The 27,583-nt window shown below is 35.4% G+C and overlaps 1 protein-coding gene across 7 annotated transcripts in view; it reads right to left on the bottom strand.

Moving 5' to 3' along the window:
• Window positions 1-27,583, bottom strand: part of BCAS3 (BCAS3 microtubule associated cell migration factor) — a 593,075-nt gene that overhangs the window by 476,931 nt on the left and 88,561 nt on the right. The gene's annotated exons all lie outside the window — the stretch shown is intronic.

Genomic DNA, 27,583 nt, shown 5'->3' with positions numbered 1-27,583 from the left:
AAAAAGAAGAAGAAGATAGCAGGAGGGGAAGAATAAAGGGGGGGAAATCGGAGGGGGAGACGAACCAGGAGAGACGATGGACTCTGAAAAACAAACTGAGGGTTCTAGAGGGGAGGGGGGTGGGAGGATGGGTTAGCATGGTGATGGGTATTAAAGAGGGCACGTTCTGCATGGAGCACTGGGTGTTATGCACAAACAATGAATCATGGAACACTACATCAAAAACTAATGATGTAATGTATGGTGATTAACATAACAATAAAAAATTTTTTAAAAGATTTGGTATATATCTATATACACACACACACACACACACAATGGAATATTACTCAGACATCAAAAAGAATGAAATCCTGCCATTTGCAATGACATGGCTAGAACTTGAGTATATTATGCTAAGTGAAATAAGTCAGTCAGAGAAAGACAAATACCATATGATTTCACTCATCTGTGGAATTTAAGAAACAAAACAGAGAACACAGGGACAGGAAAGGAAAAATAAAATAAGATAAAAACAGAAAGAGAGGTAAACCAAAGGGACTCTTAACTCTAGGGAACAAACTGAGGGTTGCTGGAAGTGAGGTGAATGGGGGAGGGGGGTTGGGATAATTGGGTGATGGGCATTAAGGAGGTCACATATTGTAATGAACACTGGGTGCTATATGCAACTGATGAATCACTAAACTCTACCCTGAAACTAATAATACACTATATATTAACTAACTTGAATTTAAATTTAAAAAAAAAGAAAGTGAAAAGACAACCTAAAAAATATGAGACAATATTTGCAAATCAGAGATCAGATAAGAGTCTAGTATCCAGAATATACTGAACTCTTACTGTTCAGTAAGAAGAAGACAAACAACCCATATTTACAAAAAAGCAAAAGATACAATAAGACATTTCTCCAAAGAAGACAGAGATATGGCCAGCAAACATATGAAAAGATGCTTAACATCATTAGTTATTAGGGAAATGCAAATCAAAACCACAATGAGATACCACTTCCCACGCACTAGGTTAGTCATAATAAAACAATTGAAAAAGAACAAGCGTTGGCAAGGATGTAGAGTGGAACCCTGGTCCATTGCTGGTGGGAATGTCAAATGGTGCAGCCTCTGTGGAAAACAGTTTGATGGCTCTTTAAAAAGCTAGACACAGAACTACCATATGACCCAGTAATTCCATTCCTAGGTGTATATCCTTGAGAAATGAAACCATATGTCCATAGAAAAACACATACATGAACATTCATATCAGCATTATTCATAACAACCACAAAGTAGAAACAACCCATACGTCCCTTAACTGATGAAAGCATAAACAAACTGTGGTATACACATATGATATTATTTGGCCTTAAAATGGAATGAAGTTCCAATTATATGACATTCTGGAAAAGGCAAATTTATGGAGACAGTAAAAAGATCAGTGCTCGCCAGAAGTTAGGGGAAGAAGGGATGAATAGGTAGAGCATAGAGGATTTTTAGGGCAGTGAAAATACTCTGCTTGACACTATAATGATGGATACATGCCATTATCCAATCTGAGAAACATAGTAATATTATTGAACAAGACAGTCGGTGGGGGCATCTGTGTTTATCTATTCAACCATATTGACAGAAAAAGCTGATAAATAAATAGAAAGGGAAAACTTAACCCAGAGAATAGAAGAGGATGGAACTTTGGGAAACAAGGACATTTCAAAAATATTACAATATTTTGGGCGCCTGGGTGGCTCAGTTGGTTAAGCGACTGCCTTCGGCTCAGGTCATGATCCTGGAGTCCCTGGATCAAGTCCCGCATCAGGCTCCCTGCTCAGCAGGGAGTCTGCTTCTCCCTCTGCCCCTCCCCCCTCTCATGTGCTCTCTCTCATTCTCTCTCTCTCAAATAAATAAATAAAATCTTTAAAAAAATATATATTACAATATTTTTATGCTTATTAAAATTATTTACTGTCAAGTCTCCAATGTACTGTGATCTTGTTCAAGCCAAGATATGACAACATATCATTCATTTCTCATGCCCTCGTCATATGCCTAGAACATAGTATACCATCAATAAATATTTTTGAAGGAGTAATCAGAGTGGATGAAGGAAAAACAAGATGTTCAGAAATAGAGTGTAATGAGCATTGCCCACAATTAGGGACTATAGGCATGGGGATTTGTGATCTATTTCATGGTATCACACTCAAAGGTTACCAACTTAAAAATCTATCTACTTTGCCATAGCAATCCTCCTAAACAATACCTCTAATCATTTATTCCTGTTTCAGAAACTATCAGACACCCCTTTGTCATAAAGCTCAACCTTTCATCTAAGCAAATAACGCCCTCCACGATACAGACTCAATTTTTTTTTAATATTTAGTTGACACTCTCTTCTTTCAACTTGTACTCTAGCCCATGTACCATTAGTGCCTTTTTTACTCATGGTCTCTATCTACCTGGCTCTCTTTCATTCCCATCTCTACACACCTATATCTCAAAAATTCTTCAGACTGATTACAATGGCATCCTCCCAGCTTGAAGTACTTGCTTCTTTCTTTGAAATCTCATGATACTTTTACCAATCAGGTCAATTAAATGATCTGCCAGCCATAATCAACTTAATAAGAAATGTCCTACTAACCATTCCATGAGTAGTCAGGAGTCTTAAAAGGCCATGCTCTTTACTACAAAGGCCCTCCCCTTATATGACTAGAGAAGGCATCTAACATAAAGACAAGAAACTTATGGATAGGTATAATTATAAAACTGTATCCATATAGAGATATACCACAGCACCTTAAAAAGGAAAACAAAAAAAGAAAAAAACTAACTATATTCAGAGAACAGAGGATTACAGGTGATGGTAAATATCCTAACACCTCATATATCACACATTTAAAACAGTTAAATAAAGACGAATAAATTTATAGAGCAATATGGAAGTAAACAATGAACAAAAAACGAAGTGTCAAAATTAGGTTTTACTCTCAAAATGATGGAAGAGAATCATTGCCTTTTATTTTTATTAATGAATTCATTATATAAATTTAATTAGTTATCTCTGTGCTAAGCAATCTGAACAAAACAGGCCAAAGTTCTTTCCCTCATTGAGCATATTCTAGTAGATGAAGACAAACATAAACACATAAATAAGTGAAATAAACCAAATGATAAGTATTGATGAATAGTATAAATAAAGAAAGGTTAAAAGAATAAGTGCAGGGGAGGAAAGGATATGCATCACTGCCCAGAAAGTCTTATGAGGATTAGAGAGGAAGAATTAGAAATGACCTGGGAGTACTGTATTCTTCTGATGACTAATATGAACCTATACAAAGGGCACAATCTGTCATGATGGTCACAAGGTATATAACAGCAGTGTGACTAAGAGCATAGAGAGAAGAGCAAGAGAGCACATCTCGTCTGGAGTATGGAAATGGGATCTCCTCTTAACTTCATTGAACAATGATGTAAACACTAGGGAAAGAGGAATTACATGTTTTAAGCCAGTTTAAAAAAAACAAATACTACATAAAACAAAGCAATCCAAGAAAGTACATAAAAATTAACAAAACTAAGAGAATACAAAAATCAAATTAAGGGAGTATTATTAGGAAATTTTGTCTTCTGAAAGAAAACCAGGCTGTAGATATAGAGGAATTTACTTTCAATACAATGGCGGAATGCAAGGATAGAAAAGAAAAGAGCCTAGAAACTGGACACCAGAGTAGGAATAGGAAAGAGGGAGAGGGAGAGGACACTATATATCAATAAAAAAAAAAAAAAAAAAAACAGAAAAGTGGAGGAAGAAACTATGTCCCACCATGAGAAGTCACAGAGAAGCTCTATTCCACAGAGTATGTGGAATATTGGGAAGTAGAGGGAAAAAGGGCTTAGAACTAGCTATGGTCAGGTTCCTAAATAGAAAGTTGAAAAAATTGCTTTAGCACACTTTCTATTTTCTATAATCATATAGGCAGGGGGTATCTTGGCCTCAGAAGTTAGCACCAGAGTTAACAGGGGCCAATACCACTACATATTTTATGAAGTAGCATTCTTACATTATGAATGATTACAAGATTCCTAATAAATTTACGAAATAATATATGGTTGTCCACTACCAACAAACTGAAATCCATTGCAATCAAAAAGGGAGGTGGGTGAGGGGGATGGGTTAAATAGGTGATGGGGATTAAGGAATGCACTTGTGATGAGCACTGGGTGTTGTATTTAAGTGCTGAATCACTAAATTGTATACCTGAAACTAATGCTACACCGTATGTTAACTAACTGGAATTTACAAAAGAATTCAAGAAAGATCTCCTATTTTAAAAGGTTATTATCCAATGATCTGTGGTTAAACCGTGGTAGGATTTACCACTTGCTTCTATTAATAAGTCATATTGATCAAAGAATTAACTCCAAAGTAGAAAAGTTGAGGAATATGAGAAAAATATGAAAAATGTTAAAAAATAAAAATAAAAAATACATTGAAAAATCTAGGAGTCACTGGAAGTTGTTTTATGTTTTACAATTATTTTTAAATAAAGATAACTGAGGTAAACATACATAAAAGAGTGTACAGTATGGTGAATTCTAAGATGAACATCTTGGTGAATTTTCAGAAGGTAGATACACATATGTAACTCTACATAGCATTTCCAGTATCTCAGAAATGTTTCTCATGCTCCCAACCATTACTAGTCCCATCCTCTCAAAGGTCATCACTATAGTCTTTCCTTGGTGGCCTGATTAAGTAATTAAGATGCCATGTGAGAGAAAGCCCCATGCCCAGGAACTGCAGACGGCCTCCACCACATGGCCAGCCGTACATCAGAGCCTTCAATTCTGAATCCACAAAGAAATGAACCTGAGTAAATTCTGGAGTGGGTTTTTTCCCAGTCAAGCCTGCAGATAAAAACCCAATTCTGCTGATACCTTGACAGCAGCCTTTTAAGACCCTAAACTAAGGGCCCATTTAATTGTGCCTGGAAGGCATCCATTTCTTCCAGGTTGCTTAATTTGTTAGTATATAGTTGCTGGTAATAATTTCTAATAATTGTTTCTATTTCCTTAGTGTTAGTTGTGATCTCTCCCCTTTCATTCATGATTTTATTAATTTGGGTCCTTTCTCTTTTCTTTTGGATAAGTCTCGCCAGAGGCCAGAGGTCCACAGGGGAAGGGAGGGAAAACTGCAGAGGGTAGAAATCAGAGAGGGAGATGAACCAGGAGAGACTATGGACCCCGGGAAACAAACTGAGGGTTTCAGAGGGGAGGGGGATGGGAGGATGGGGTCACACAGTGATGGATATTAAGGAGGGCACGTGTCGTAATGAACACTGGGAGTTATACACAACTAATGAATCATTGAACACTGTATCAAAAACTAATGATGTACTATACAGTGGCTAACTGAACATAATAATAAAAAAATTGTGCCTGGAGTGCCAACCCATAGAAACTATGCAATAATAAATGTCTGTTGTCTTAAGACATTAAGTCTGTCATAATTTCTTACACAGCAATAGATAACCAATACAGACCTTCTCCCTCTTTTGCACACAATGATCTGATATAGTACAATCCCAGTGAAAGAGCAGTAGGATTTTTTTTCTAACTGGAATTTAAATAAAAACTAAAAAAAAAAGTGGGATTTTTAATGGAAATATAAAAGTTTAAATTCTTCTGCCATTCATTATACTACTTCAAAATAACATGAGGTTGTCTTTTCACTTACTGCATTTGAAGATTAAATTTCAGCAATGTAACTAGAGTTATGATTTAATGTTTACTAGTTTATTAATTTCTTAAAGTAGAATATGGATGGGTTAGCCTGGTGATAGGTATTAAAGAGGGCACGTATCGCACGAAGCACTGGGTGTTATACTCAAACAATGAATCATGGAACACTACATCAAAAACTAATGATGTAATGTATGGTGACTAACATAACATAATAAAAATAAATAAATATATTTAAAAAGAATATGAATAATTATGCTAAACCAATACATATTTAAATAACTTTTTTTTTTTTAAAGATTTTATTTATTTATTTGAGACAGAGAGAATGAGAGAGAGAGAGAGAGCACATGAGATGGGGGAGGGTCAGAGGGAGAAGCAGGCTCCCTGCCGAGCAGGGAGCCCGATGCGGGACTCGATCCAGGGACTCCAGGATCATGACCTGAGCCAAAGGCAGTCGCTTAACCAACTGAGCCACCCAGGCGCCCCTTAAATAACTTTTTTAAATTTTACCAATATACACTATTCTGAAACAAATATGAATGGACTTCCATTTCTCAGGTTCTTCTGTTAACACTATCATTGTTGGTATCCTAACTTACTTTTATTAAAACAACAGAGACAGTTTCCCAAATAATAAAACTGGAAAACTACTGAGCATTAAGCACTTTCAATCAAAAAGTTATTTTAATTTTCTGAGGTTATAGCATTAAATTGTTCTTAATAAACTGAGGTTGTACAGTTAGTAGATTTGGCCAAGTGTATATAACCATATCCTTTGGTTGAATGATCATCAGAACTCTCAACCCATTACACCTCAGAATTGTTTTATATACAAATAATAATACACACGTTATAAACATGGGAAAACATTCTGACAGTCTGTTTCAGATTCAAAAATTACTACATAAGGAAAAAGCCAACAATACAGTGAAGCCTAGCCAAATGCACCACTAAAAGGAGCATGAACTGGTCAAAGAACAGAAATTAAATAAGATTTTTAGGTCTGTACAGTTAAGTCCTCATGCTGAAGTACATCTTTCCATGGAAGAATCAGTAATACCTTCCCCTGTCAAAAACTAGGTTATTAGCATCTAGAAAATGAGGAATGACCTAGGTATCTCAGGTTTTTTGTGAAGATTTAGTAGGATACTGACTACTTTAGCATTTTTTTTGAATAATGCAGGAACAAATGATGATGTCACGACTTAACTCTATCTTTGAAACTTAAAGACTGACTAAAAATGGTATATTAGACAGATGCAGAAGTATCTATCATGCCTGATGGAAAACAATAATCACAAATAATACAGTATTAAGCTCCTAAGCTCAAATTTATAAATCTCTATCAAAAATATTTATTTATTTTTAGTTTTAAATTTATTTAAATTCAATTTAGTTAACATATAGTGTATTACTAGTTTCAGGTGTAGAATTTAGTGATTCATCAGTTGCATATAACACCCAGTGCTCATTATATCAAGTGCCCTCCTTAATGCCCATCACCCAATTACTCCATCCCTCCACCCACCTCCCCTCCAACAACCTTCAGTTTGTTTCCTATAGTTAAGAGCCTCTTAAATTTTGAGTCTCAGAATCTACTTTCAATTTTTATAACAATACGTTTTTTATTTTCATGTATTTTATTAGAATCATAGCCATTTCTTACCATGGACAATGTTTTCAAAATAGTTTTTTTCTAATGCAATACAATGAGCATCACGTTAAAGCAATGTGAAATATGGCTTTTGTGATTTGAAAATTCTAAACATTTATACCATTTTCCTTTACAAAGACTTTTATTATTTTTATTCATGATATTTAACAGATTGAACCAAAATTAGGAAAAGCGGAACAAAGTATTTGAGAAAGTGACATTTTCCAAGAATGTGCATGTATAAAGTGAAACACAAAACAGCAAAGACATTTTAAATCTACCACAAATTGCAAGAAGCATGGAAACACTTATTTTTAAATGGGAAAAAGCTGCACAACCTTCAACATGTGTTACTAAATCTAATCCTTTAAATATAAGAGGAAAATTTTTGATAGTATTACATTATTTGTATTCTTATTCAGATCCTAAAGAACAAAAGCCAGCTGGTCACGTTTTTTATTAAGTAATTAAAAAGAAAAGCAAAGAAATGGAAACTTAACCATATTAAAAGCTAAATTTGTGATTAGCCTAGTTAATAATAACATTTTTCTTCTGTAAAGTGCTGAATAAACACTGGGTAATTAAACCTTCCAACACTCCCATAAGTTGAGAGAGTGATATTAATGATGCTTTTACATGGGGAGGTAATCATGCAGGAAGGAATAATATCTCCACATAAAAATGGGAGGTAATGTTAGAATTAGGGTTGGAATCAGATGTTCTTCAATAGGAATCCTCATCTCACATACCATTAGGAGGAGGCCAAAGGCATAATACACTGTATTTTTTAAAATAAGTTTCTATTGGGGCGCCTGGGTGGCTCAGACGGTTAAGCATCTGCCTTCAGCTCAGGTCATGATTGCAGGGTCCTGGGATTGAGCCCCACCTCGGGCTCCCTGCTCAGCGGGAAGCCTGCTTCTCCCTCTGCCTGCCCCTCCCCCTGCTCATGTGCACGCACTCTCTCTTGTTCACTCTCTCTCAAGTAAATAAAATCTTTTTTAAAAAGGAATCTTAAAATAAGTTTCTATTATTTGCACTTAATGAATTAGAAATACTCTACCTTCAAGGAGATGTTTAAATAGGGGCTCCTCGGTGGCTCAGTTGGTTAAGTGTCTGCCTTCGGCTCAGGTCATGATCCCAGGGTCCTGGGATCAAGCCCCATACAGGGCTCTCTGCTACGCGGGAAGCCTGCTTATCCCTCTCCCAACCCCCCTCCCCGCTTGTGTTCCCTCTCTCGCTGTGTCTCTCCCTATCAAATAAATAAATAAAAATCTTAAAAAAAAAAAAAGACATTTAAATAATCAGCTGTTTTTTAAAAAAGGATAGAGAATAAAGTTAGAATACAAGGAAATGCATGAAAAATAAATATAAGGGAAATTCAAATTATGGAAAAGATATTACAGGAACAAGTAAAGTCTGCAGTTTATTTCATATATTCATATACATATTTTATATACTTTTTATATATAATTTACATACTTATGATACTATTTTCCACTATGCCTACACAATCTTTGTCCACTAAAGACCATTCATAAGGGACACCTGGGTGGCTCAGTCGGTTAAACGTCTGCCTTCAGCTCAGGTCATGATCCCAGGGTCCTGGGATGGAGCCCCACATTGGGCTCCCTCCTCAGTGGGGAGCCTGCTTCTCCCTCTCCCTCTACCCCTCCCCCCTGCTCATTCTCTCTCTCTCTCTCTGACAAAGAAATTAAAATCTTTTTTAAAAAAAAAAATAAAAACCATTCATAAATACAGCACTTAAAATTTTATTTAGAAAAAATTTTCAAAACTTAGTGTAGTAGATAACAACAAACTATGTCCCAAATCCAACCCCTACTGCTAGTTTCACTGGAACACAGCTACACCCATCTATCTATCTATCTATCTACTTATTTATTTATTTATTTATTTATCTTCTAAGGCTGAGTTTGGAAGTTGCCACAGTGACCACATAATCCACTAAGCTGAAAATATTTTGTATATGGCAAAAAAGAAAAACTTTACTGACACCAGATCTATAGTTTTTTATTCTAATGTAATTGAGCTGCTTTACACAGTCTTTCTCAAGGGTCTTATATTATTTGCTTCAAGTTGTTGTGGGGGAATATGAGGTGAGCCTGAGTTCCTGAAATATAGGAACTGTACAATGATGTATTTGGGGACTCACCATTCTGATATTTGACATTTCCTTCATTGTCTTTGCTTCTCTTATTTGGGAACTATGCAAATGTTCTAATTTTCTTTCCATTTTGCTCAAGCTCCCATTTTTATTCAGTTTTCTATCTATTCTCCCTTCTGTACCTTCCAATTTCTCCATCAATCCTGTGATAAATTTGTGGGGTTTTTTCCTTCTATTTCTTCCCCTTCTGTTATCTCACCCTGTCTTCCCTGAGTTCTTGTATTTCTGGTTTGTGCTCTTCCTTCAGAGAGAAACTTAGCTTATTAAATTATAAAAAATAATTACAAAATGTTTGTTTACAGTTATCAACTGCTCCATTAGCAGCATTATTCTACTGATTGTTCATTTACCAATAACTTTTTTAGTTAAGTTCTCCATAGTTTTCAAAGATAAAGTTGTTCATAGTATTGTTTATTATCCTGTAATGACCATAAGATCTGTAGTAATGCCCCTACATTCATTCTTGATATTGGTAATCTGTGTGTTGTTTTTCTTCATCAGTCTCACTAAAGTACTATCAATTACATTGATGTTTTCATTGATTTTCTCTGTTGTTTGTTTGTCCATTTTCTTTCACTGATTTCCACTTATTATCTTCCTCCTTTTAACTTATTTTAGGTAAACTTGCTCCTCTTTTTTAGATTCTTAAGATGAAAGGTTTTAGACCTTTCTCCTCTCCAAATGTGACACTTAGTGCTATAACTATCTGTCCATCGCTGCTTTAGTTACATCCTAAATTTCTGACATGCTATGTTCTTTTAATCACTCAGTGCAAAATCAGTTCTATTTTTTCATGATTATACTTGACCCACAGTTTAATTTCCAAACATTGTACAGATTTTCTAAAGAGATCTTTGTTGTTGATTTCTAATTTAATTGCATTGTGGTTACAAAACCCAGTCTTGCATTATAACCCAGCATATGATCAGTCTTGGTAAACGTTCTATGTGCACTTAAAAGGTGTGTATATAATATCAGTTCAGTCATATTGATACTGCAGTTCATGTCTTCCACATCCCTACTGATTTCCTCTCTATTTGTTACACCAGTTCCTAAAAGAAGAGTGTTAATCTCTAATTTTAAATGCTGATTTCTCTATTTCCCTTTCAGCTGTATTACTGCTTCATGTATTGTGAAAATTTGTGTATTCTGAAACACATATTTGGATAGTCACTTTTTTTAGTATTTACATATTCAAGAAAGAACATATGTTTGCCAATCATCTCCCCTGGAGAAATAAATGTTAGGTGATCAGATACCTTACAGAGATGTGATAAGCAGGTATTCCTTTATAATATAGGCATAGGTAAGTTTAGAGGTAGAGGAGAAAGAATCTAAGACAATTCCAAGTAGACTGGATTAAAGTTCTAGTGAAGTAAATCGGTGATGGGGATTAAAGAGTGCACTTGTTGTGATGAGCACCGGGTGCTGTATGGGAATGTTGAATCACTATATTGTACACCTAAAACTAATATTACACTGTATGTTAACTGAAATTTAAAGAGAATAGTATGGTAATCTGCTAAATATGAAAGGGGCTTAAGTTATGAATGTTTAGAATAGCTAGTTCACCATCTTTTGTTACATCTATTTATTAAATACATACACCTACTAATATGAGTTTCACCATCCAAATCTAAATAGTTCAACTTTTCTGGCATCTGCTAAAAAAAGGTAAAATTTCCACTAGATAAAAGGAAAACAAAGTTAAAGTGCAATCACTTGAGAATAGAAGAAAATCCTCCAAGTTTCCAAGAAGTTAACAAGTCTCATTTCCCAAAAACACAAAGTACAAGTTTATAAGCCTGTCAAATATCTCTCCTAAATTTAAAATCTAGGGATCAGCCCCCCATACATAACTCAACAATATCAATACAAATTAGGACATTTTAAAACTTCTCAACAGGTTTTAATTAGACTAATGAGGTACAAGTGAAACATTTTTTTCAAGTGAAACATATTTTACTTTCCTACATAACCTGACCTAATATGAAGTAGTATATAACTATGTAGAGATTATAACTAAAACCCTAGCACATAGGAAACATTTATTTCAAAGCTATCATATACCATTATATAACTCTAAAAATGATATATGATGATTCATTATATACATGAGATATTTATAAATAACATTAATGACTCATATCAATATCTGCAACATTTCCAAGGACAACAATAGAATTTTTTTAAGATTTTATTTATTTATCTATCTAACAGAGAGAGAGAGAGAGAGAGAGCACAAGTAGGTGGAGCAGAAGGTAGAGGAAGAGGGAGAAGCAGGCTCCCCGCTGAGCAGAACAGCCCAATGCGGGGCTCAATCCCAGGAGCCTTGGATCATGACCTGAGCCAAAGGCAGACGCTTAACCAACTGAGCCACCCAGGCACCCCAATAATAGAATTTTAAACATATAATTAGCTTATTCTAACAAATGAGGAAAATAACTGTCCACTAATTCTCCCAGAATATTTCATGTTTTTTTAATCATTTAGAGATATTAAAACATTCTTAATGAAGGAATGCAAACAAAGGGACCAAACAAAGTTAGTTAGGGGCGCCTGGGTGGTCCAGTTGTTAAGTGTCTGCCTTCGGCTTGGGTCATGATCCCAGGGTCCTGGGATCGAGCCCCGAATCGGGCTCCCTGCTCAGCAGGAGGCCTGCTTCTCCCTCTCCCACTCCCCCTGCTTGTGTTCCCTCTCTCACTATCTCTCTCTGTCAAATAAATAAATAAAATCTTTAAAAAAATAAATGAAGTTAGTTAATGTCATCTGTTAGTTAATGTTAGTTAATTTCACAGACATATCAGCCCTTTCATGCAAAAGAACTGTAAGTTTTGCAGAGACTGCATCTTGCTTATTGCTATATGTTGAACACAGCACTATTTGTTAAAAGAATCAATTAATAATTAAGAAAACTGGGACGCCTGGGTGGCTCAGTCAGTTAAACGGCTGCCTTCAGCTCAGGTCATGATCCCAGAGTCCTGGGATCAAGCCCCACATCAGGCTGTCTGCTCAGCAGGGAGCCTGCTTCTCCCTCTGCCTGCCACTCTCTTGCTCTCTCTCTCTCTCTGATAAATGAATAAATAAAATCTTTAAAAAAAAAAAAAAGGAATTAAGAAAACTAATAAATGTTAACTACTTATTATCAATTAATTATTCTACATGATACTATAATGGTGGTATATATCATTATACATTTGTCCAAACCCACAGAATGTATAACACCCGAACTAAAGCCTAATGTAAACTATGAACCTAAGGTAATTATGATGTGTCAATGTAGCTTCATCAAGTGTAACAAATGTACCACTCTGGTGGAGGGTGTTGATAATTGGGGAAGTTATGCATGTGTGGGAAGCATGTAAATGGGAAATCTCTGTACCTACCCTCAGCTAAAATTTGCTGGGAACCTAAAACTGCTCTAAAAAATAAAGTGTATTTTTAAAAAATGAAAGAGTAAATAAATTCAAGAGAGAGATACTTGGCAAAATTCCATTTCTAAAATAAAGATATGAAAGTGTTTGACATTCTACCTTTTGTGAATCTTATTTTTCTAATAAGTCCCATGTCTGTGGCAGCTCTGTTGTTTTTATTACTGTGCATCTGATAAATACCAGCTATTGTTATAAAGACATTACATGTATTATTTAATTTTAACCATTATGATGATCCTGTGATGTAGGTAAAATTTTATAGAGGAAAGCTTTTCTTTAAGCATTTATTTCATTCTTCAAAAACAATTTTTAATATTCAGCAATAAAAATACCATGGGAAATGTTTCTATCAACAGCAAAGATTTCAAATGCTAAATAGTTAACATTTCAAGGTGCTGATATTCATTTACTGGTTGATTAGAAAAGTGACTTACAGACATAGAAGAGAACAAAGATAACAAAGATTGAAAGCTGCAACTTTGCTTTTATCAGTATGCTTCCAAAAACCCAAAAGAAAACAATAAATCTGCCTCTGGTATTCACATAGTAAATATTATAATTAGCCACAATTATACTCTAAGTGTTATATAGTATTCTTGAAATTAATAGTTCAGGAAATTAAAATCTCACTTTGTAATTACTTATGTAAAAAATTTTTATTAATAGAAAAATTAATAAATTGTTCACTTTTATAAATTTGGAAGATATATTAATTTAGTGAGTCTATTAGAAGTTTTAATTGTAACTTCCTATTTTTTTCCTTCCCATGGACATTTTCCTCTAAAATAAGGGAAACCACTGACAGAGGCAAAAAAAAAAAAAAAAGTTAACAATTAAAATTTTATTTAATGATTAAGAAATATACCATAAGTAATTCCCTAGTATAATGAAACTTTGAGTGGTAACTAAAGACTGTATCGAGGAAAATGTATGTGTTGCTTATGGCAGAAGCAATAATGCTCCCACAAAACAAAGCAAAATCTTGCTTGAATTTTTCTCCCTAATAAGCAAGCTAAATTATAACTGCTTACCTGTTATGATAAAGTATATACAGAATCATGGTACATATCAAAAGATATGTAAACCATAGCTTAGATGAGAAATATGGGATACTTGAAATGAGAACACTAAAGTCTGGCTCAATTCACAAAAAGATGTTAATTACACCAACTTCTGCCAAGCCAGCACAGAGGCCAAATACACTATAGTGTGTAAAAGCATATCTGCTTTTATTATGCTAGGATTACCCCAAGACTTTATCAATGTGCATGGAATCAATACAAACCAACATATTAAATATATCAAGGAAACCAACAAATCATCACATCATTTGAGACACCTTGAGAAAATTAGGAAAACTAAAGTTAATAGATTAAATGAAATCTATTTCTCAAAATCAAAGAACATGAAAATGTACTGAGATGTTTTAGAAAGGAATATGTGTAAAATCTATTACTTCTATGTTTTCCCTTCTCAATACTTAAAATGATAACAAAAATCTGAGCATTTATTTTTTAGAGGAAAACTAAATATATTGTCCTAAATCAAATCTTCTGATTTGACTTACTGAAGTTCAAGAAAATCATTACTTGTACAACACAGAGTGTGTTTGTTTGAAAGGTGGAAGGAATATTTACACTCAGTTTTGCTAAATGTTTTTATATTCCATAATACGTAATAAAGCCACATTGTTGTCATTTCTTTTTCCTGAGGTATCAGATTTAGGCAAAAAGCAGATGAGACTTTAAATACTTCTCATAATAATATGCAAAGTTACTTTATAATGAAGTATACATCAAATTGCAACAGCACTAAATGCCTAAAAACACAGACGTAGTTAAAACATAAGTGGTCTTCCAGTTTTAATAGTATTATTACAGTAAAAGATACCTTTATAGTATAGTTAGAAGAAAAATGTTTTTCTTATTTGGCTGTCCTTGTAAAGATAGATGGAATGGGCGGGGGGAAGCAAAGGTAATCAAACAACAAAACAAAAGTTGTAAAATACATATATTGTGGATAATCATAATTTCAAAACAATATATTAAACTGAAAATGTATAATTGCCTTTCACTAATTAAAAAGTTTTTACAAACATATGTACTAAACAAAATAAAAATAAATTATTTGCAACGTAATTTTGAAACTGGTAATTCAAAAAACTAACCCTCATCCACAATTCACAAATAAAACTATCTGAATGGTCACAGATGCAGTGCAAAACTATACAATATACAAAACACTAAGGTGGTATTGGAGCAACTGTAACCACAGCTTAACCACAGCAAGATGTGAATTTGTGACACAGCCTTATAAGAAATTTTAGATTTCATTATATGAGGAATAAAAATTACCGCTATTGCCCAGGATCAAGAAAACTACTAATATACCACCTTTATAAATTAAAGCTATTTCTATACAATACCTAACTAAAAGACTGCCAAAATACATTTCTACTCATGTGAAACCATGAATTTATTTGCATTACAAAATAACAGTGCAATTAGTGTTTTCAAGAATTATCTACAAGGTATTTTAGATTAGTAAAGGGCTGGAGCTGGAGATGCAAGTTAGCACAGATGTTCATAATTGAAATTTGGATTGTCTCAGAACACATAAAATGCAAGGTCAATGTATTTATCCTATATATAGTATAGAAACACTGATTCTAAAAGCAAAGGATGAAAAGCAGGTGGTTTTCACAAAACTTACTCTTTTCACTTCAAAAATATGTACAAGGAGCCAGAAATTGTATGACAGATAAATGGAATGATGTAAAGTTTCAGAAAAAAGAAAAAGAAAAGTCTCAAAGGTTCTGGTCCCAGTCAGATGGAGAGTTAAAAAGGGAAACTGGAAATTCCCATTTCAACTTCCAGGATTAAGCAATTTAATAGTTATCAGTTCAATGCTACAAAAGTTGTTAGACTTCATTTTCAAAAACATACTTTAAAGATCCAAATTCTCTTAAGAAATGGGCAGAATGTTTTTTCTCACTTATCAAAAATAACTTCTAAAGAAAATAATAACTTCTTTATATTTGAACCTAGATTTTTAAAATAAAGGAGAAACTAAAGAAAAAAAAAAAAAAGCCTACCTCAGGCAAGCCTCAGTTCACTGGATCTATGTCACATTGATTTATAACAGTTATTTCTTAAAGGGAAAAAAAGCACACACAGATGCAAACAATTACTCTATTTTTGTAGGCAACAAGTGAGGTGGGTGGTAACTGAGAAATTTTTTTAAAATCCTGTCACAATATTCTGCTTTTTCTTAAGAAACCCTCCTCACACAACAAACGTTTGCCACATCAGAGAATTTCCAGGGCCCGAAGCACCACTTTGATTCCAGACCGCTGCAGGCATTAGCAGGAGGTAATTAGGGTAAAAAGTTCAGCCACAGTTCCATGTCTAGAGTCCTGCCAGAAATAAATTTCCTCTCTATTCACTGGTTTCTACTGTACCCTCCCTAAGAATCATATTGAAAACATATTTATCTTTGTAGAGTTTGTTCCTCTTCTAATTAACATTACGGCGTTTAGTGTTGAATAATTTCAAGCGGCCCCAAGCGCAGCAGTTTTGTCTGTGAGAGTGGAGGGGGGCGTTACGTTTTGCCTATATTGCTCCTTCATTTGACAAGTGACTCACAGAAGTATGCACTGCGGCTGTTTTCGTCAAGCTATCTGGTCATCATAAACTTAACTTTTATTTCCTTGTTTGAGAAAGGTGCCTGGGCAAAACTGACAGATGCGTTCAGAACGTGTTCTTGAAATTTTTCAACGAAATGAGAAGATTCTAAGAAAACAGCGTTTAAAACGAAATAGGAACTGTTATTTTACAACATACAAATTCCTTATATCTCACTGTTTCTCCAACAGCATCTGTTACATTTGAATAAGTGATAGAACTTAAGTAAGCCACATGTTTAAACCACTTATAGCACTTAGACGTTTAAAAAAAAAAAATAACTCCAAAGGGACACTCAAAGTGCTGGCTCTTGTGCATCTCTAACTGCCTCCCCTCCACAGCACCTTCAGCCACACCCAAGCAGGAGGTGCTAAGTAGTATGTCGGCTATCTCGCAGGAACTCTTTGGGCCTTTTTATTTTTTTATTTTTTTTATTTGTATCAACATGTAATTTATTTATTATTGATACCTTTATTTTTATTTATTTATTTTTTTATTATGCTATGTTAATCACCATACATTACATCATTAGTTTTTGATGTAGTGTTCCATGATTCATTGTTTGCATATAACACCCAGTGCTCCATTCAATATGTGCCCTCCTTAATACCCATCACCAGGCTAACCCAGCCCCCCACCCCCCTCCCCTCTAGAACCCTCAGTTTGTTTCTCAGAGTCCATAGTCTCTCATGGTTCGTCTCCCCCTCTGATTTCCCCCCCTTCATTTTTCCCTTCCTGCTATCTTCTTCTTCTTTTTTTTTTTTTTAACATATAGTATATTATTTGTTTCAGAGGTACAGGTCTCTGATTCAACGGTCTTACACAATTCACAGCGCTCACCATAGCACATATCCTCCCCGATGTCTATCACCCAGCCACCCCATCCCTCCCACCCCCACCTTCTTTAGACACCGTGTTTGAAATACAAGATGTTAATAAAATTACTTGAATGCCAAGAAAAACCACTTGTTATAACAATTGTGCCCAACAAAGGATAAAAATCAGTTAACATTAAGATATAATGCACTCAGAAGTCTTTAAAAAACAACAACAACAAAAATAAATCTTGCCTCTGGGATAGTATACTGATTGTGGCAACTACCTTACTGAGGCGAGAAAGTTTATTTTTAAATAATAATAATCTGTTTATAAACATAATACTTCAAGTTGTTTGTAATTTTTTTTCAGGTTTTTCAGCAAAGTATTAGTCCAAAAGGAGTTTTTCCCTACCCTTCAAAGTATCCTAAGTTATGACTAACAGTTTTACATTTAGAAATAAACAAGAAAAGGGCGCCTGGGTGGCTCAGTTGGTTAAGCGACTGCCTTCGGCTCAGGTCATGATCCTGGAGTCCCGGGATCGAGTCCCGCATCGGGCTCCCTGCTCAGCAGGGAGTCTGCTTCTCCCTCTGACCCTCCCCCCTCTCATGTGCTCTCTCTCTCCTCTCATCCTCTCTCAAATAAATAAATAAAATCTTTAAAAAAAAAAAAAAAGAAATAAACAAGAAAACTGTGTCCCTCTGTATGATCCTGCACAGAATACAAAACCCAGGATTTTAAAGCATTTAAAAAAAAAATTTCCTACCATTTCACTTAGCGTGCCCTTTCAAAGTAACTAGCCAGGACTTCCTATTTGTCCTTTTTCCCCTTCATGATCTGGATGGCTGGAAGGATTTCTGCCCTCTTTCAGGTAAGTTTTCCAACCAGACTTGTACAACAGTATCCTGTTTTGTACCATTACAATTGGATCTACATTTCTCAAACATAAAGAACTGCTATTAAAAGGTGTTCAGTAATTGGAATACTAGGAAGAGAAATTAAGAAACAAAGGAAATTTTTTAAAGCACTACAAATGGAGAAAAAGCAAATTCAAGATTTCAAATCCCAATATTTTAAGACAATCTTATAGGACCCGCGGTATCATCAATATAGGAAATTATGCACATTCTACTATACTGTCCTCATTAGATGATAATTCCATATACTGACATTAAATAAAGGTTTGTGGAATAATAAAAACCTAGCTTTTCATTGCATTTACACAACAGGCTATCATATATTCATGATATGCCACCAAATGAAGCAATTTTCTGTGTAATATTGAAACCAAAAGAATACAAATCTTTTCCTTTTTAGTCAGTATTTATTATGTTCTGTTTAGGGAACATCTGCCTACCTTAAAATCATGAAGATAATTCTTTTATCTTCAAATATTATGTTTTTCTCTTACATTAAGGTCCACAAGACATCTTAAGTTGATTTTTGCATGGTATAAGGTAGAGAATACAATTCTTCATTTTCCACATGAATATCCAAATGAACCATACATGAATCCTCAACTTTATCATAAAAATATGTGAATCTGTTTCTGGACTCTCTATGTATTCAACGAATCTAAATCTTCTCCTTATGCCAACGTAACTTATTTACTGCCACTTCTTCATAAGTTGGTATCAAGCAGTGTTCTTCAAAACTGTCTTGGCTATTCTTGGACTTCTGTATTGATGCCCACGTACATTTTGGGTTCAGCTTCATTACCCTGGGGTAAACAGGATTCAATCATAAAAGCACTGACAGGGGGCACACGTTAAAAGGATTCCAACAAACGAATTAGAAAAAGACATATAATGCAAAAGAAAAATGAGCAAGACTTGGACAGGCACTTCAGAGGATACTGAAACAGCTTACAAGTCCATGTTAAAGTACTAAGTTCATTAGTTATCAGTAAAATGCAAACAAAACCACATGTGATACCAATGTATACCCATCAGAATGGCTAAAATGAAGACCATCAATGCCAAGTTTTCACAAGAAGTACTGCAACTGGAACCCTTATGGACTACTGGTAGGAAGGTAAAACACTTTAGAAAACTGCATGGTACTATCTAACAAAGCATAACTTATGATCTAGCAATCCCACTCCTAGGTATATATGCCAAACAGAAATGTACACCAAAAAATGTATACATGTGGACACAAATGTTCACATCAGCTCTATTCACTACAGCCCAAACATCAGATTATCCAAATGCCCATCAAGAACACAAAACCCTGCCCTGTCCAACATTACCTAACCACATGATCTAGTAGTTTTTACATATCTCTTGCCACTATACTACTTTACTAATTTTTTCTCTCTATGCTAGAATGCCAGCTCAATTGGTGTGTAGATTTTTGTCTCCTGAGACGTGAGTTTCTCAACCTTGGCCCTATTTATTGACATAGGCTGGATAATTCTTTATTGTCAGGGGCTGATCTCCACATAATAGGATGTTTAGCAGCATCCTTGACTCTACCCACCAGATAGGACTAGCTCTTCCCCATCTCAAGGTGTAACAACCAAAAATGTCCCCAGGCACTGCATGTGTCCCTGGAGATCAAAATCACCCCCCTTCTCCCCTCAGCTCACAACCATTGCCTTGGATTACTACTGAATTCCCAGATACTGTAAGAGTAGCTGAAATGATATTAAAAGAATATAGGGGCGCCTGGGTCAGTTAAGCGTCCGACTCTTGGTTGCGGCTCAGGTCATGATCTCATGGGTTTTGAGACCGAGCCCCTCTTGTCGGGCTCCACACTCAGCAGGGAGTCTGCTGTAGGATTCCCTCCCTCTCCCTCTACCCCTCCCCTACCATGCTCGTGCGCTCTCTCTCTCTCTAATAAATAAATAAATCTTTTTTAAAAATATAATGTTCCTTGTTAGAATAAAAGAGAAAAACATTAAAGCTTTCTTTGAAATAGCAGCATAGGTAATCTATAGCAAACATTTTTTATAGCAAACATTTTTAAATCATACACATACAAGCTATTATTTACCCAGAAGCAAGTAAGGATTCCTTACATCTCACTGAAGTGTGTAGTAATTTACTGTCAATTATATCAACATAGCCCTTGATTAAAACATATTTAAGTCTTAGTTAAAGCAAATTACCTTTCTCAAATCCCAATACTTGGATTCAAGAAAATCATCAAGTAACACAACTAGTGACATTTAACAGGATTTTATTCTGGCTAAATACCATATAGCTACATCAACAAAATATCTTCTCCCAAAATTATGGAATAATACTTGATTTGGAAACTGTCATGGTTCTTCATAATGAATTACTGAATTTTCATCATCAATCTTTTTCTTTAGGACAAGCACAACAGAACAGTGATCTCTTTATAGGGCTTATTCACTGAGCACATGCCCTGTTCCACCAGAAGTACAGTAAGCGTGCCTGTATGGAATTCCACAAAGTCAGAATCTATGCAGATGTTCTTTCCCTTTTGGTTTTCCTTTAATTTGCAAATCTTGTAATCTAAGCCTGAAGTTGACCGAACCAACATTTAAACCAGTATAGAAATATCAGCCAAAAACTCAATCTGTTTTCTATTTATATGTCAAGACTGCATCCTTTTGGTGGCTGAAAAAAATTTGTTTTGAAATGATTACACAGAGAAACTGCAAGCCCTTTAGTAGTTTTATGAACTTGTCCTAGATAGAAAGCTTTTCTTTCAAAAGGCCTTTAGTTTCAAATGTAGAGAAGAAAAACAACTTTGAATTAAAAACTCCTACCTTTATGTTTTTAACTATCGACTAAAGTCATCCTAAACTACATGGCAGCAAAGTACCTCCCAAAAAAAGACCCCAGTGATACTCAGGGACTTAATACATAAAAATGTGCTTCTTCACGTTGTGAATTGTGCAAGACTGTTGAATCTCAGATCTGTACCTCCGAAACAAATAATGCAATATATGTTAAGAAAAAAAAAAAAAAAGATAGCAGGAGGGGAAGAATGAAGGGGGGGAAATCGGAGGGGGAGAAGAACCATGAGAGACGATGGACTCTGAAAAACAAACTGAGGGTTCTAGAGGGGAGGGGGGTGGGAGGATGGGTTAGCCTGGTGATGGGTATTAAAGAGGGCACGTTCTGCATGGAGCACTGGGTGTTATGCACAAACAATGAATCATGGAACACTACTTCTAAAACTAATGATGTAATGTATGGTGATTAACATAACAATAAAAATTTTTTTAAAATGTGCTTCTTCAAAAAAAATTAAAAATTAAAAAAATTTTTTAAAAAAATGTGCTTCTTCTACTCCCTTCCTACTGGGAGGGGCAGCAGGGAAGCATTATAAAGGAGCATGAGAAAATTATCGTGGGTGATGGATATGCTCATTACTTTGGAGTGCTGGTTTCATGGGTGTATACGTATGTCAAAATTTAGCATACGAGACATTTTAAATATGATTTGTTGTATTTCAGTTTCACCTATTTATATATTTATATGTAAATATATAAATATAGCATGAGCTTCTTTGAGGAATATAAACAAACAACCATTTTCCAATGAAAGTAAAGGGCTCCTGTTCATCAGAGATATACAGTAGTGGGCCGACACGAAGCCGGACAAACCTGTAGTACGAGTACTGGGTAGACTAGGCAGAGCCACATTTCTCCAATAGTCATACAGGCAAAGCTTCCCCAAAACATTACCTATATACATGCATGCATACATACAAAGATTTGTCCTTCATATAGATGTATATATGAGAAGAAATTCCTGGTAGAGTATTCCCTGGCTCTTCATATCTTTCTGACCCAAATAATATGAGGTGCACCTAATATGGACCTGACACTATGCTAAATACTTGAAAACACTACCTTATTTAATCCTCCCAAGAACCAAGCACAGTAGTTATATATCAGCACCACTTTACAAATATGAAATTGAGCCTAAGAACTGTCGAGTAATTTACTAGTTTATGCGGCTAATAATTCGAATCTAGGTCAGTGTGACTCCAAAACCTTTGTTGTTTCCAATATTCTACACTTCTTTCCATGGGTTTTTGGAGTATCCATGAATATTACAGTGCACCAACCTCAGCATAAATGCTTATAGAAAGAAAATTATAGAACCAAAAATGAAGACCAGATCCATTAATCACAAATACCACCATAGGCAGAGTTCTTGTTAGATTAACACTAAAAATGCTGCCACTGAAAGCTCAATGTCATCCAGAATATCATAAAGTCAACGTTTGCTTTGAAGGCTTCTTTCCTCAACTATACATTCTAGACTACTATCCTCTGGCAATCTTTCCTGATACTACATTTCCAGAACTCTGTAAATATTCCTGGCTAACAGCTCAGGAGAAATATAAATGTATAGATCTGTACATGTAACAAGAAACTGTGATGATTTTCCACAAAGAGGTCATCAGAAAGAATCCAAATGTATACTGTAGCCCAAAATAAGGTTAGAGCAACACAAATTCAGTAAAAAGATAAAGTGAGCTACACATCTAATGTTAAATTTTCTAGCAGATACATTAAACAAAAGTAGAAATAAACAGGTGAAATTAATTTTAATATATTTCAACATAATATATCCACAATATTAGCATTTCAATCGGCACCAACCATGTTTAAATTGCTCAGAGCCAAATCTACTTGAATAGCTCAAGAAGAGAATTTCTAGTCAGTCAATACTTAAGTATACAGATCCTAAAGAAAAGTGGTAACACATGAAAACATCTAAGAAAAGAGGTAACATTCTCTCAACTCCTTATAATGATGGGATTTCAATACTCGCTTTCTGAATAAAGGCTCAACACAGTACGGGTTCATTCCCCAAGGACTTCTATTAAAATCAGGCAGAACCACATGATAAGAATTAAATGTAGCTCTTGGAAAATATACATGTCTGCAACACTGCTACATGAAACATACATGGTAGTAAAATGGCAGGATGGTTCCATTTTAATAAAATCTGTGGCTGATTTTTGCTTTCGAGAACAAACCTTTCATAAATGCTTTCTTCTTTGCCTTACCACCATTCTCTGACACAAAATCTTACAAAGCTAAACATGAGATCCTTAGACCTGGTGACAGCACATGATGGTCTAGTTTAAACTTTAAGCTTTCTATTTATGATCAATAATTTAAAATATGTATATTAATGGAATATGTATACAAGATAATGTGCATGAGGTAACACTAATAATCACTGTTAAATGAAAACACACCATAAAATATTAACAAAAGTAAAAAACAAGCAAGGTGCAGATAAGAACGATGCGATCCAAATATTTTTACAAATGTGTTTGTGTGTGTATATACGGACATCTAACTCTCAATCTCCAAATACCTTTAAAAAATAATATATATCAGGGCGCCTGGGTGGCTCAGTTGGTTAAGCGACTGCCTTCGGCTCAGGTCATGATCCTGGAGTCCCAGGATCAAGTCCCACATCGGGCTCCCTGCTCGGCAGGGAGTCTGCTTCTCCCTCTGACCCTCTTCCCTCTCGTGCTCTCTATCTCTCATTCTCTCTCTCTCAGATAAATAAATAAAATCTTTAAAAATAGTAATAATAATAATAATATATCAACAAGGAAAGCAAATGAAATTGTCCCTGAATTGCACTATAGCATAACTAAGAAAAAGAAAAACCAATAAATTTAAGTAACATTTACACAGGGGGATCAGAAATATTCAAAATTGGCAGAGCCTTCTCCTGAACTAGCCCAGAGCTGAGCAGGGATTACTTGGAAAACAAGTAGAGAGTGCAATGGTCCTATTAGTGGCAGAACAGAGATAAAATCACCTAGGATTTACTCCCAAAAGCAAGGAGTCTCACCTAAGCAGGGAATTACTAAAAACAAGGTCTCAGATCAGTTGGAGCAAAGTGCTGGCAACTAAGGAATCAAAAGAAAGGGGCTGAGAACAAGTGCAGGACCAGAGATGCCAGTGAGAGGGAAAGCATCAGAGAGGCATCAATCACAACAGACATGGTATGTGTCCTCAGGAACTTCATGGGAAAGGAAAGGTGGAAGAAAGCAGCTAAAGGTAAAAGATCTTGTCAGAAAACCAAAGGACTGAAGCCAATGCCCCAACGTGCCATTTATTAAAGACTCCCTATACTACACCAAATCTACAGAAAAAGACACACTCCCACTAAGAAACCAGACAAAGCACCTGAACCCCTCCAAACCACAACCCCTAACCTCTATAAAACTGATTGTTAAAGCTGCCCCCAAAACATACTGAACAGAAAAAGGAATAATAACATTCACTCTAAACTACTAGAAGAAAAAAACAGAATTTTATCTTAATGAAAACATCCCCCCCAAATCCCACAAAATAGAAAACTATAACAAGTACAAGGTAACCACCCAAACACGCATTCCTCATTTAGTGACTTTGTTCCTGAAAACTGCCACTAAATGGAAAGGCATCAAATGGAAAATCATTTCCATTACTTTTAATGGGAAAAACTGTAATGAGTTCTATTCCAGTCCATATTTTCACAGAAAAGAGAAAAAGATATTAAATACTAAAAATGAGTTTACATGATAAACATTACTCTGAAAGTAAATATAGATTGTACTTTAATTATAAAACAATGAAAGGTTATCATACTAGTCAAAGTAGAAAGACTGTGTATAAGTGGTTGTTGATAAAGAAGGGCATCACGGTGTCATTTCTTTGAAGGTGAATCTCCTTTCTGGTGATCTACTTTCAGGTGGACATTCAATATCAAAATCAGGTGTACTTGATGAGAATTATCTTTTCCTTCATACTATGATACTAAAAATTTTTTAAAAGCCTGACATAGCCATAAAAGAGGAATCTGTATGTAAAAAAAAAAATACAAGGTGTAAGCTTGACTGACTTCCCACAGTTTGTCTCCATTTAATATACCACATACATTTTAAGTTTCTCAAGTATCATGACTACTTCTCATGACATGATGTAATTTCTTAGAATACACAGCCAGGTCAATCGTTAGCTAACGCTAAAGAAAATCCCCTTTTTAAAATTCTATTTCCATTTTCAATCCTCTTTATAAGAAAGACCATCTTTTGCTTAATGATTTACGTTTTTTTCCTTTGCTTCTCTTTTACCGACACCATTCTCCTCACCAATTTTTCAACCTTTTGGGGGATTCATGAATCCCTTGCTCTCAAATCACACATTAAAATAAAATTACAGCAGAGAAAAACTGATTAGGACAAAATAAAAGCTAAAAGCAAGAGTGTTTTCAGACCAGCATGGCTGACGGGAGCCAAGCGCCGCGGAGCCACCCGAGAACACACGGCCGGACAGCGAGTATAACTGGGGTGGCCGGGAGCCTAGTGACACCCGTGCCAGTGCCCAGCCAAGACCGAGACCGGATCTGTGGGGCAATGACAACTGGGAGGGTTTGGAGTCAGAGAGCTGGCCTGGACGAGGCATGCGGGGAGTAATGTCAGTATATCAAGGAAGCTGTGTTAATAAATAAAAGTGACAGCATTTTAATTTTTTGTGCTATCATATAACAGCAATTGAATACAAAGTACACTAGCTCAGTTGAACGCAGAAAACCAGGAGGAATCAGGTTCTTCATGGCTCAGTTTGACCATGTGCTCAGGCTACAATGTACTTAGAACTTGTTTCTATATGGTCTTTGTTCATTTTGCTCTTTTCTCCCTAACTGTCTCGACTCTTCCTTACACCCCTATTCCAACAAAGTATCTTCACCTTCCCTTTTCAGTAAAATTATTTACTAGTGATTTTTTTATTGGTATTAACATTTTTATTTAAAATTCCTAACTTTTAATCAGGATTACTGCTCTGATTACAACACGGCATAAATTTCCGCCACACTTGTTGTCCCCATAAACTCTGTTTTAGTGTGAAATTTTACTGAATGTAAGCGTGCTGCTCCTCCAAATACACTCTGTATCATCCGCACCCTGCCCCCTGCCTTGGGAGACTGACCCATACAGTACGGATTGCTTCAGTGGGCTCTCGGAACCTTCAGAACTCAGCCTCTGGCTTCTGGCTGGGTTCAACCTGAGGGAGCCATCTACAGGAATTAAAGTATGGTTGGAATACCCTTGAGTGCTCCACTGTCAGGTAATTACAGGTACACCAAATCCTTCCACCAGAGGTTCTGTATGTGACCCTTTTGATAAGGCTCCCTTTGCAGGTTCTGCTAATGGCTCTCTCCCCTTGTTGGAAATGGTAAAAGGTCTCAGCTCCCACATGTTTCATTTTAACTTTCCTCAAATTACTCAATTTGAGTATTCATCTGTTTCCAGCCAGGATCCTAACAAAACAGATTTTCAGGGATACATATAGCATATAATAGCAAGTAAGGAAGTTCTTTAAAAATTAAGTCAACATTCCTTTGGTTTGGTCACTTACATGCAACCATTTTGGTGGGCCTTTTGAGATTTGTACCAATTTCAGGATCACAAGGAACTATACAGTAATGTCTGTAAATATGACCTTACAACACACCACTTAGGAGTGTCCATAGTTCAGGTACTATTTTTTAAAATAAACATATTTTAAAAACTTTCCGTGGTTAAAATATTACATAATAATATGTGTCTCAGTTTACAGATTTGTCCACCATGTGTTTTAAAACTTTGTAAGTGTGAGCCAAGTGTGAAATACTCTGGCTCTCTGCCTTCCCCCTATAGGAAAATTAAAAATTTGCTTTAAGCGAGTAAGTGAATATGGTAAATGCTGGATAATTAACATTCATGCTAGTGACTTTTGTTTACTAAAAGGTAGTGCAACATTTCAAGATATATAAAGTATATCTCTAAGCCACATGAGAGAAAGTACTTAAGTAGTAATAGTAATGTCATCTTATTTCCTTAAGATTTCATTATATCCACAATCAGATGAACAGGGCATACTCTAGATTAATACTAAAGTCCAGAGCCCTGTGAGCAACCCATGATACTGGATACCCTACAGTGCTGATCCATTGCATGAAAAACCTCTATGCCAATGTGGCAGCTCTGATAAATGGTATGTCGAAGATGTAAAAGCCCATTCTTTGAAAGCAATAAAGAGAGCCACAGAGCCATACAGAGAACCAGAAGAAAATGCAGAACACCCACAGGAG

This window comes from Halichoerus grypus, chromosome 2, assembly GCF_964656455.1.
Source record: "Halichoerus grypus chromosome 2, mHalGry1.hap1.1, whole genome shotgun sequence".
Classification (NCBI taxonomy): domain Eukaryota; kingdom Metazoa; phylum Chordata; class Mammalia; order Carnivora; family Phocidae; genus Halichoerus; species Halichoerus grypus.
This window is presented reverse-complemented; position numbering and strand designations above follow the sequence as displayed.